The sequence below is a fragment of the Equus przewalskii genome, chromosome 5 (genome assembly GCF_037783145.1).
Source record: "Equus przewalskii isolate Varuska chromosome 5, EquPr2, whole genome shotgun sequence".
Classification (NCBI taxonomy): Eukaryota; Metazoa; Chordata; class Mammalia; order Perissodactyla; family Equidae; genus Equus; species Equus przewalskii.
In genome coordinates, this window is record NC_091835.1 from 20,899,258 (window position 1) to 20,911,808 (window position 12,551).

The following is a 12,551-nucleotide window of genomic DNA, read 5'->3' on the forward strand; positions in this document are numbered from 1 at the left end:
AGAGGAGAGCACTGCCAAAGAAATTTTGCGGTCAATTAGCTCAAAGAGAACCAGAATTTGTTTTTCCATGACCCTTTGCCCACATCTCATGTGCAAAAGTTGAGTGCTTACAAAACTAATATTTACGTTTTTGAAACCGTATAGAGCACCAGGTGTAACATGCATCAATTATTTCCCCTCACTCCTTTGACGGTTCAGAGACGCTCTGTTTTCCACAGCATCAACACAGCTCTTTAGAATAGTGCTAACATCTTCCACTCAGTTATGACTTAAAAAAATAAAAAGTTTTGCTTTTCTGAATTTCCACACGAAGCGACTTAGTGTACACACACATTTTGTGATGTGGCTTAGCCATGAATGGCTCTTTTATCTCTATATAAAACGATTTTGGGTCCTGCTTCATGTTTTCTGCCTAAAACTCTTTGTCTGATAGTAATTTTGTTATAGCTGTCTTTATTATTGTCGTTGTTGTTTTTGGTCCAGAGTTTATGTCTAACCTTCTGTTTCTCTTAAATGGATTTCCTATAGAAAGCCAGTTAATGAATTTTTAAAAATATGATACAGAACATGCCATTCAATAAGAGAACCAAAGCTCTTTTATTGACGTAATATTTTGCTAGGTCTTTTCTGATCTTGTATGTATTTTCTTGTTCTACCATCTTGCTTTTTCTCCATCTTCTGTTATAAACACTGTGTTTTATTTGCTTTCACTTCTTCAGAAATCGGAGGTTTAAAATCTGATTTCAGTTTTACTGGTATTTACTTTATAGCTTTCCAAAAAAGTCTTGAACCTACGTTTATATGTTTTCATGCTGAAAGAAAAATCAAGCACGTTTTACTTCCTTTTACAGGAGATCAAGATTATCAAACTTTGATTTATTATTCCAATGCCACCCGATCTTCTGTAATTTTATCTGAGACTGTAAACCACATCGTAACATTACTCAAGTTTTTATTATTCGTTTTTTATTAGTTTTATTATTTAAGTTATGGCTTCAAATTCATGTGCAAATTTAAGAGAAATATTGTGATTTTTCTATGTTTAGTTGATTCTAGTCCTCATCACTTATCCAATTTCTTTCAACAAAAAGCCATCATTCTTAAATATAATTCTGTGTCTGGAATCTTAAGAACATTTGTAAGTTACTATTTTAGAAATAGCATTATGATGCTGTGTTATAAGAATATTCTTCAGCTTTCTGCTTGCAAATATCAATTACAAATTCTCCAGATAAAAAATTATTAAAAATCACATCTTATTGCCTTTCCTTTTTTCCAAGCAAATCAATTTTCTTAGGTTGAACTCGCAAAGGAGTCTGTGAATAATCTGATTTTCATTTCTTTAAAGATAACACATTACACATTTGGAGGTTTTTTTTCTTCTCCTCTCTGAATATCTGTAAAACTCTTTGATAGCATTTGACTTTATAAAAAAGTAATTTTATAAGTATATACTGGGTGTTACCAGCTTTTAATGAAGTTTCTTAAGAGTCTGGCCATACTGCTTTTCATATTCAAGTCTTATTAGGTCTGAAAGCTGGTTTAAAAAATTCTTTTCTATATTCAAATACTGTTTCTGCTTCGTTTATTATTTTTCCCTTTGGGGAATATTATTAGATTGGTTTATTGTCAAAATTCTTCCACGTCTGTTATTTTAGCTACCATCTTTTCACTTCTCTATCCCTTATTCTGTGTTCTGAGGCTGTCGCTCAGCATTTTCCTCCACAAGAACTCATTTGATTCTCTGTAGGGAACAAATCTCTGTTCATTGCCTTCAATGTAAGTTTTTATTTAGCTGCTGTGCTCCTGACTCACACGCAGGCCTTATACTTATCTTTTTATAGTCATCATTCTGCATAATTAACACGAAAGTGAAATTTTCTTAAAAATTCTTTTGCTTTTTAATAAATAAATTTAGATTGAGAGGACGCCCTTTTCTTTGAGATCTTCCTAGATGCTACATAATCACTGTGACTCAGCTTTTACAAAAGGCTCCCGATTTAAATCAGTCCCCTTCTAACACCTGAAGGACGTCCTGAGAGTGACATGACCAAACATTCACATTCTATTGTCACCGCCGTCTATCACAAGGGATGCAGTAACTGCAGAGTTCTCAATTCTGTGTTTTAAAATTAATCTTTCGAGCAGAGGTCCCAGATCCTTCATCTACTTCTCTAGTTCTTTCTGTTCTTATTGGTGTCTGCACAGAGGAAGAGAACACTGAGATGTAGACAGTGAAATACAAACGAACTCAGCCACATGCTGCTTCTTGCGCCACTGCAAACGGAGGGGTTGGCAAATTGGTTGGTTCTCCCCACTCCTGCCTTCTTTTTCTCAGAAGTTATTTCCCCTGGTTTTCGGGAACTCTAAGACATCTTTCTCCCCAACCACTATATCAAGGTTTAAAAGCTCTTTGCCCTTGGGCATTTATCTCAGAGAACTGAAAGGAGGTGTTCATGCAAACCTGTACACAAATGTTCATAGCAGCTTCATTCATAATAGCAAAAAACTGCAAGCAACTCAAATGTCCTTCAGCGAGTGAATGGTGAAACAAACTCCGGTATATCCAAGCCATGGAATACTACTCAGCGATGAAAAGGAATGAATTATTTATCCACACAACAATGTGGACAAATCTCCAGAGAATTATGCTGAGTGGAAGAAGCCAATCTCAAAATCTTATATATTATATGATTCCATTTATATGACATTCTTAAAATGATAAAATCACAGAAATGGAAAACAGATTAGTGGCTGCCAGGGGCTAAGAACTGGGTGGGAGTAAGAAGGAAGTGGGTGTGGCTATAAAAGGGCAACATGAGGGGTCCTTATAGTGATGGAAACGCTCTGTATCTGGACTATATTGATGTCAATATCCTGACTACAATAGTACCCTGCAGTTTTGAAGGATGTCACAAGGGGAGGGCATTTCTTTCAACTGCATGTGAATCCATAATTATCTCAAGATATTTTTAAAAAAGACCCTTTGCCAGTTACCTTTCGGAGATTCCCCTTTTTGGTATTTTTATCCCCATTTTCATTGCGATTACCTTAAACATGTGCAATGACTGATGACTGGAACCAATATAATCCCGAGTGGGTCTGATTCGCTGGGATCCATGCCAACTACTCAGTCTACCTCAGCACGTCATTGTGTGCATTCTTTTCGCTCAAGATGGCACTTTAGGAGGTGCAGTCTTTTCTCTCTCGAGGAGCTGACGTTATCAACAGACCACAGAATAAAGACATGAACCATTATGGAGCAGGTATCACAGGGGTGGAGTGTCCTGTCCCAGGTGTAGCCGCCGCACAGCTGAGAGCAAAGGTTTCCAAACGGCTCACATCCTGAAATGGGATGCCGTCTGGGGAGCCCACCCACCAGGCTTTTAAAGAAGTCTAACTCGGTCGGCCACAACAGTGGGGTCCTGGGGGAATTCAGTTCTGGAAGAAGGGTTGTTGCTGCCACCTCCTCCTGAGGGCTGTCCTTTCCTCTCTCCTCCCAGAAGACTGTAGGGGACACAGGTCCATGACTGCCTCTGCTCTGGAGGTTAAGAGGTGGAACAACTTCCAGAGAATTCTATTCTAGCGGAGCCAGTAGACAACGTAAGACAGTGTGCCTGGGAAATTCAACAGGGAGGGAAGCCCAGCGGTTCTACTCCCCAATCTGCTGCTCTGAGCGGGAGGTGCCTGCAATGGGGCAAGGATTTAAGAACTTTAGGAAGAGGAGGAGAGCAGGACTCATCTGGGCCACCGCTGTTCAGATTCAGCTCCCTGGATGTTGACAGATGTCCCCAGATGTTGCCCTTTGGTGAAAACCAAAGGTAGGTTGCAGACGAGTCAAGAATGGAAAGCAAAGAAGACGACTGCTGCCTTTTCTTTCCAGAAGTTCTTTTAATGACAGAAAACGAAGCGAAAGAAGTGAAGATTGAGGAATTGGATTTTGTGCAGAGGAAAGAACTGAGGATGTTTTTAAGGCTGGAAGACCACCCAACCTGGAGTCAGTGGGTGAGTTCTTGTCCCAACCAGCAAGTCTTGAACCAACCAGGCGGGAAGCCTTGGAGAGATCACCTGCCAGGGGGCCATGCGAAATCCTGTCTTGCATCCCTTACCAGCTTGTTTTAAGGATCAAACAAATAATGTGAATTTGTTTTAAACACTAGAGCGTTCTACACATGGGATAGATTTTATCCTTACCATAATCATTAGTTCTTCAGGCTTCACCAGCATCAGGAATATGGGAGAGGAATAATCTAAAGCCTGAATTTTAAAATGATAATTAAAACTAGACCTTGCTCCCCAGACAGTAACAGCAATGAGTCAGAGAGGTTAGTGGAGGAACCAGGGTTTTTCATCACTGGGACTTTGTCTGGCAGAGCATAGGATGTCCCTTCTTTCACTGGTGTCCCCAGCCTGTCTCCCTTCATTGAGTGGAGTCAGTTCACAAGCCATGTGACAAAGCAGGAAAGATGTGACACACCTGATATAGCCTGGGATGTGGTGTTCTGAACATTCCCAGGGCCTCTCCAATTCCTCTTTATTAACTTAAGATCTCCAACCTCCATGGACCAATGTTGATTTTATTAAGAAATGGATCTTTATGGGGCTTGCTAATACCCTCTCTCTCCTAGGCACCTGGGAGGATATGCCTTCAAAGTGTCGGAATCTCCTTCATCAATAGTTTGCTTGGCTCTTGACTAAGGGTTATTGACCGTGAGTCTCCTTAAGGCCACTGACCAGGAGCCCAAGGACACTGCGTGCCATGGTGCTCTCAGCTGCCCTGTCCCTGGAGTGACCTTGGGCTCACTTGCGCTCATACGTAAGTTTCTTCTTGCTCCTGCTTTGGCACCAGGACTAGGGCGAGGTGGGGTGGCACCCAGGGTGCCAGATTCAGGGAGGTGCTCCGTTGCACGCCTTTAAATTTCACGCTCTAGGTCCCAGCCCTGTTTGACGTCCTTCCAGCTAAGTCCACCTCCCCCTGCTCTCCCTCTCCACTTTCTGCTGAGCCCTCAGGAGCACTTCCTTGCCCAACCTCTGCATTTCAACTGAAACCAGGCTCCCAGAAAAGGACGGACACCTTCTCTGTGGAAGACCGTAATTTCCAAAGCCGGCTGCAGCATCGCCTCCCTCTCCCAGGGTCTGCTAGACCCCAGCCACTCCTCTGTCCCACGTGGAGCCTAATTTCCCTCCCCCTTGAGTGCGGGCTGGGGTCTGATTCACTTGCAGCTACAGGATGTGGTCAAAGTGATGCACAACTTGGAGGTCAAGTCTGAAAAGACAATGCAACCCTCACCTTGCTCACTGGGATGTTCCTCATGACCCAGGTGGCGGAGGGCTAGACTGACATCGGCTCCACTGTTACACAGCTGCCTCACTTGGAGCAGGTGCCTAGAGGGGCAGTCGCCACGCAGGGCAGCAGACAGACTGGAGAACCGCTCGTGGATATTTCCCTCTTCTGCCTGGAAGTCACCCACCTCTCCAACAGCACCTCGCTCAGAGAAGGTGCTCAATATATTGTGCAGAATGAATGAATGGATCTTAACTTCATAATTCATGCTATGATCTGCTAAGAAACCTATTTCTCTTTAATTTTCTTTTTCAGAAATGTCCTGGCTATTCTACACATATTTTTCCTACAAAGAAAACCTACTATTATTTGGTCAAGTTTCCAAAATTCTGTGGGGCTACCGATTGTTTCACATCTAACCTAGATGATATGAGACTAATTAACTTTTTTTATAATGCTGGATTTCTGATCTCTCTTTTTATCAGGTTTTTCTTTGAATCCCCATCAGCAGAGTTCATATGCAGTTTTCTTCATCCAAGTCTTGTACATTTCTTATTTACCTTTTTCCTAATGATTCTGCTTCTGTAGCTACTGTGAATGGAATGGTCTTCTTAATATTTTCTGCCTGGATTTTGAGCTCAGTAATAAGATATTGACTTGTGTGCCTATGGCTGTTGCTTTATATAAGCTCCCATGGGACAGTAATCACAGTCCGTCTTTATTCTTGTCTCCCCTCCCCTTCAATAGCCAGCGGGTGGGGGAAGCTTTTCCTTTGCTTGTGAATAAAAACCTGTGTGTTAGATGCTCACTCTTCTGTGAAGACAACCCTGTGGCCGCCTTTAGTCACAAAGTATAGTCTTAATTCAGAATTTAGAGAAACTAGGCACTGGAATAGCCCAAACACCTTGATTTAGAGACGATCTCCCCTCACCTATCCAGGCGAGTTCCGGTGCGTCTCCTGGGCTGCCGCAGGCTGCCTGTGTCCTCTGTGCCTGGGACGTATTTAAGTCTGGCTCTCTCTCGGATGTCTCTCCTGAGTTCCCTTGACCTAGGAGGACACACCTCTCTTTTGGGAGGTCACCTGCATCCAGGAAGTGGGTGTCTCCCCAGATTCCTTCTGCTGTGGTCTCTTTACCCCACTGGTAGCCCCCATTATGCAGGACTCATTCTGGTTCTGGCTCAAGGTCAACCGAGGCCACCCTTGATCCATGGAAACAGCTCCACATTCCTGGCTTCTACCCAATCTGAGAATCAGGCGGACCCCACTGCACCAGCAACTCTGAGAGTCTCAGCCAGGGCAGCAAGGCAGGCTGTCGCTGGCCATCTAGATGTCCTGGGAGGGAACCAGGCCCACAGTCCACTGGGTCCCCCAACTGCAGTGGGCTCATATTAGGGTCCATGGCTGGTCCGGTTGAACCCCCTCGGTCTTCTTGAGGTGAGCCTCAGGTCCTTCCCCAAACTTCCTCTCTCTTGAGGGGAGGGAGAAACGAAGCTCCCAGTAGGGCTTTCTCCAAAACCTGCTTCACACACAGCCTGACCCCTCTCCACACTCTTTGATTTGGATGTTGGTCCCAGAAGCCGTGGAGCTGTTTCTCACACCTTGAGTATGCTGGATTATTCTGTATTTTGGTCTAGCACTGAACTTTGTAAGTCAGCATATATGATACCTTCGTGCCTCGGTCATAATTTCAACGTTCACATCCTTTTACTTGTGTTGGTTTTATATTTTGCATTATTTTTATAACCAGTAATAGGCTTGAGAGTGAGGCAGACAGCGCATCCAACTACTGAGGAACAAGAAATACCAATTCGACCTTTAGGACTCAGATGGGTCAAAAGAACAACATCCGAGTGGGCGTCAGAAATTCTGACATTCAATTCCTAGAGAAATCTGCACAGTGCTGTCTCCAGACACTGGAGGCTAGGTGACAGATATTAATACCCCCAGACTTTGAAATCATAAGGCAAACAGGATATTGGACACAACTCTTCGAAAAATATACCATAAACAAGATCAACACACACAAATGGACCAGAAGAAAATGTTTGCAAGACATATGGCAGATGAGTTAACAACCACACAGAAAGAATGCTTTCTTTAATGAGGGAATGTCACACGGTTACAAAGGTTACAAAGTTATTGGAAGGGCTGGAAGAACGAAGAAGACACGCTGCGGGGGAAGGAAAAGATGCAGAAAAAAGAGAGATGGAGTGATGCCCAGGGATGGGAGGCTGAAGCCAGGACTGGCTCCCACTCCAGTGCTGTTTGAAACATTGATTGGTGGATTCTAGACCCACCAGGGGTGCTGCCTGGATCAGAGAGGGAAATATCTACTGCCCGCGCCTGGGCTGCTGGTTTCTGGGATCACCCCATCCTTGCCACCAGCTCGGCAACCCCAGCACCTGCCAACTCTGGTGCATGTCTGCAGCCAGCTGCCGGTAGCTTCTCTCTTCCTCCTTCCTCATCCGCTGCCAGCATCTCCCAATGGCTAAACCCAACAGAAAGCTGGTTGGCAAGGAGCTGGGAAGGCGACTTCCCAAAATCCCAGCCTCAGCGACACAGAGCAGAGGGGAGAAGGGCAAAACGTAAGGCTGAGAGGTGAAGGTGACTGACTAGCACAAAAACAAGAGGGGACGTAGACGGCCATGAGCATGGACGATGCTCAGTCCCACACTAGTTAGGAGAATACGGATCAGAAGAGTATGAGAGCCTAGTGTTCAACAGATTCACCAAAATTGAAAACACTGATGACAGCCAATGGTGATGAGGATGTGATGAGAAAAAAAAAGTCATTTTTACACACACCTTGGTGGCATTGTATAATTTTTTTGTAAAATAAATGAGAGTTTATTTAATTGTTCGCCTTTTTCTTTGGATCTCAGGTGCACAGATTTAAATTAATCATAATCCTTGGTTCATGAGATATTTTCATCATTGGCTCATGAATAGCCTACTTGTAATTAATTAGTTATTTTTAACGTCTCGATTTATCACTGTTATTATTTTTGTCATCCTGCATTGTCTGGGAACTTGAACACAGTGTTAAATAGAAGTGGTCATAGGGCGTCCTGGACTCATTTTTTTAATTTAAAGAGAATGCTTTTAATATTTCTCCATCTAGGAAGGTATTTGGTTGGTATTTTTCATAGATACACTTTACCACATCAAGGAAATCCTCTCTGTTCCAAAAATCTGACTTTTAAAAAACAGTGATGATTGAGTATCTCCTTTCATCACATTTTTTCTGAATTTACTGCGATTATCATATTGTTTTTCTCTTTGATTATTTATTTATTTTGGTGAGGAAGATTGTCACCAGGCTAACGTCTGTGCCAATCTTCCTCTATTTTGTATGTGGGATGTGGGACCCCGCCACAGCACGGCTCGATGAGCGGTGTGTAGGTCCGTGCCCAGGATCTGAACCTGTGAACCCCAGGCTGCTGAAGCAGAGTGCACGAACTTAACCACTACGCCACTGGGCTGGGCCCCCTCTCTTTGACTGGTTAATGCAGTAAATTATATTTGTGACTTTTATCACATCAAACAATCCTTGCACAACTGGTATAAATGCAAATTCATTGTGTTGCATCATCTTCATACACATTTCATTGCTCAACATTTTGTAACTACGTGCAGGAGTTACACAGGCCCGAATATTCCTCTTCTTCCAGGTGTTGGACTTGTATTAGTATCAAGGTTACAATGACTTCACAGAATGCGTTTGGAAGCAATTCCTCTTCTTCTGTGGCCTGACAGAGCTTATAAAAAATTAAAATAATCTGTCTCTTAAAAGTTTGGTAGAATTAGCCTATGGCCACATGGGATGATGTGTTAAAATTATAAATATGTAAGCTTTTTGATGCAGCCATCTCAATGTTAATAATCCATTCTATTGATATAAGAAGCACAGTCTATAGTATTTTGTGCATATGCATATTTATTCCAGCACTTATTTCAAGTGAAAAAACAAATGGAAACAACCCAAATGCCTATGAGTTGCGAAATGGTTCAATATAGTATATTCAACCGCAGCTTATAAGACAACTATTGTAAAAGATTCACTCAATTCTCTATGTTTATATCTGGAAATATATCTGAATATATAGTCTAGTCAAACAAGTAATTTTGCTATAAAGAAAAAAAGGAAGAGGAAAGAAAAGAAGGAAAAGATGGTAGACTGACCTACATATGTTCATCCATGTTTACTTAAGCAAAGGGCATCAATGTAGCCATAATTTTTGCCTGAAAGGATTAGCAGAGTAGAGCAGTGAAGACTATGGGCTTGGGAGCCAGACATTAATGTTGAAATCCCAGTTCTGGTACATACCAGCTGTGGGACCTTGAGCAACTTACTAACTTCTCTATGCCTCGGTTTCCTCCCCGTGACACAAGGATAAGAATAGCGTCTGACTCAGTGTCCTTTCGTGGATTAAATGAATTCAGCAATATTCCTGGCCCATCGTAAGCACTCCGTGAATGGTGGCACTTATTATTGAAGTATTAATTATTTAAGTAATGTTATTCCAGTTATTTATTATTTAAGTATTTATTATTATTTTAAAAGGTTGATGAGAGGAGGAAATATCTGGCTATTAACTATTTTTTAAATACATTACTACAGTTTTTGAATAATTTCAATGAATACAATTTACCTACTTTGGGGCTGGGCCCCAGGGCCGAGTGGTTAAGTTTGTGCACTCCGCTTCGGTGGCCCAGGGCTCATCGCTTTGGATCCTGGGCATGGACCTACACGCCACTCATCAAGCCGTGCTGTGCTGCCATCCCACACAGAAGAACTAGAACGACTTACAACTAGGATATAAAACTATGTACTGGGGCTTTGGGGAGAAAAAAAAAGAGGAAGATTGGCAACAGAGGTTAGCTCAGGGCCAATCTTCCTCACCAAAAAGCATACTTTAAAAAAAAAATTTACTTACGTAAGTGAAAAAAACAATCAAACGGAAAGAAAAGGGGCCCACCATTGTATCAAGTAGGAGAACACTTTCTGGGAACAGCTGAGTCTCTAGCAGACAGATAAATCTGTGGGAGCTTTGATGTTTCTAAAACAGAGCATTAAAATGAGTCACAGTAGCTTTTCACCATTCCAAAGCTGGAATCTTATCATTCCAACAAAAATTATCAGCAATAACAGGCTCACTTCCTGGCATAGCAATTAGGAGCCTAGATAAATAAGCGTTTTTATTTCCCAACTGCTTGGCTTTACAAAGGGAGCCCTGAGCCACAATTGCTGACTCTGGGGTGACACGGCCTTTGAGGACACTGCGATGGAGTCAGACCACCCGGGCCCTGCCACGTCTGCGCTATTGGCCGCGCACGGCACCTGACAAACCTCGGTTTGGAGAATTATTCCTTCCCTCCAGGGGCTTCTGGGAAGATCTTACCAGATAATCTGCTCGCAGGTCTTGGCAGAACGCCCAGCACAGAGAACTCGCTCAAATACGACGAAGATGATGATGGTGGCCGATTCCCGGGACTCCAATGGCATGCAAAATATGGAAGATTTGGCTAAATGATAATTTAAAACTTTCATTTTGTTCAAAAACATTTCATATAGGAGAAAAAGACAAAGGAAAAAAATGACTCAGGAAAGCACTTGTGTGTGTCAATCACAACAGAAAAAAAAAATGGAAAAAGAAAAAAAACTGATAGAAGAAAATATACTTGGCTGATAAAAGCAACAGAGAAGTGCCTCATTGCCACCCTCCGAACATCCTAATTGGGGCAATTGTCTCCAGATCCACTGATCCCTCTGCAGCCCCTTCCCGCCCCTCCCTGAAGAGAAGATGGTTCGGAAAAGCAGACTTGGGGTGCTCCCTCAGCTGCCCCCTTTTTCCTTTTGGGAGCCAGATGCCTGCAGAGGGTAATCCTCTGCCCCTTCCTGCCCACTCACCAGCCAGCATCCACGGCCGGGAGGGTCTGTCACTGCTGTCTGTCCAGCCGTCCGTCCAGCCTGCGCCACCCGGGGGTGTGGAGAGGGCGTGTCCGGACTTCTTTCTGCGGTTCACAGTCCGTTTTGCTCTCCCGTGAAGCCGCTTCCTCCACCTTCCTCTGCACTAAGCAGAGAGGCGATCTTTCAGCCCCTCCATCCCTCTTTGGTCTCACTTCTGAATCGTTGGGGCTGAGGGCAGGGAAAGCACTGCTGTTGATCCGGCCCCTTCAGAGATTTCCACCATCATGCACCGGAAGATGCCCAACTTGACTGATAATCAGACAAACGCACATTGAAACAAAGATGCAAGACAGCATCCACCTGGCCACCTGTTCCAGGGGGAGCGAGAGAAGCAGACAGACACGCTCCCACCAGCCCATGGCACAGCTGGGCCACACTGTAGGAGCTTTAAAACTGTTCGGGGGGCCGGCCTGGTGGCACAGTGGTTAAGTGCGCACGTTCCGCTTTGGTGGCCCAGGGTTCGCCGGTTCAGATCCCGGGTGCGGACATGGCACTGCTTATCAAGCCATGCTGTGGCAGGCGTCCCGCATATAAAGTAGAGGAAGATGGGCACAGATGTTAGCTCAGGGCCAGTCTTTCTCAGCAAAAAGAGGAGGATTGGCAGATGTCAGCTCAGGGTTAATCTTCCTAAAAAAAAAAAAAACCTTTTTGGATCCTTTGCCTGGTGATTTCACTGTCAGGACTCCACCCCAAGGAAAAGATTCACGTACAAGCTTTTCCTTGTTCCTTTTTCAAAAGAGTAAACTTCAAAACAATCCAATGTCCAGCAAGGGAGAACGGCTATAGAAATTATAGATGGATGACCAGCCACAGGCCAGACTGAGATAAGCCCATTAAAAAGAGTGTTTGGAAGACATTCCATAACACACCCGTAATGCAACGTCAAGCAACAAAATAGAATGTAATGTTACAGTCAAGTATAAATCCAACGATATACTCAAAATTCAGAAGGAGGTGCTGCAAACACGAATGCGATTTATATCTTGGGGGCTGGCTTGCAGGTGAGTTTTATTTTTGCTTCTCTGTTTTTCTGCATTCTCCACGTTACCTGCAAAGTGAACATACTCTTTTAATAAAAAGAAAAATCATAAAACAGTCAACGATGAATCCTGTATGAAATATAGACTAAATAAAGGCCTGAAGAAACATAGAACATAGGGCAGTGGGCCGGGGTTGGTGGCTGGGACCCGCCGGGGAGAAGGACGTTTAAACACAAAAAGGTTCACCTGTTGGAAAAGGAGCAGAAGTATTCTGCAGGGGCACCGACCTGTAGAAAACACAGAGACGCACAGGGA

General features: G+C 43.5%; 1 long non-coding RNA gene across 1 annotated transcript in view; it reads right to left on the reverse strand.

Annotated features, from left to right (window-relative positions):
- LOC103540890 (uncharacterized) overlaps positions 1–11,855 on the reverse strand; it is a 29,558-nt gene extending 17,703 nt beyond the window's left edge. The window contains exons 1-2 of the long non-coding RNA XR_011539858.1: positions 11,197–11,855; positions 10,688–10,779 (exon numbers count right to left, since the gene is read on the reverse strand). This is a non-coding gene — a long non-coding RNA (uncharacterized lncRNA). The remainder of the gene's footprint in view (positions 1–10,687; positions 10,780–11,196) is intronic.
- Positions 11,856–12,551: the final 696 nt, after the last annotated feature.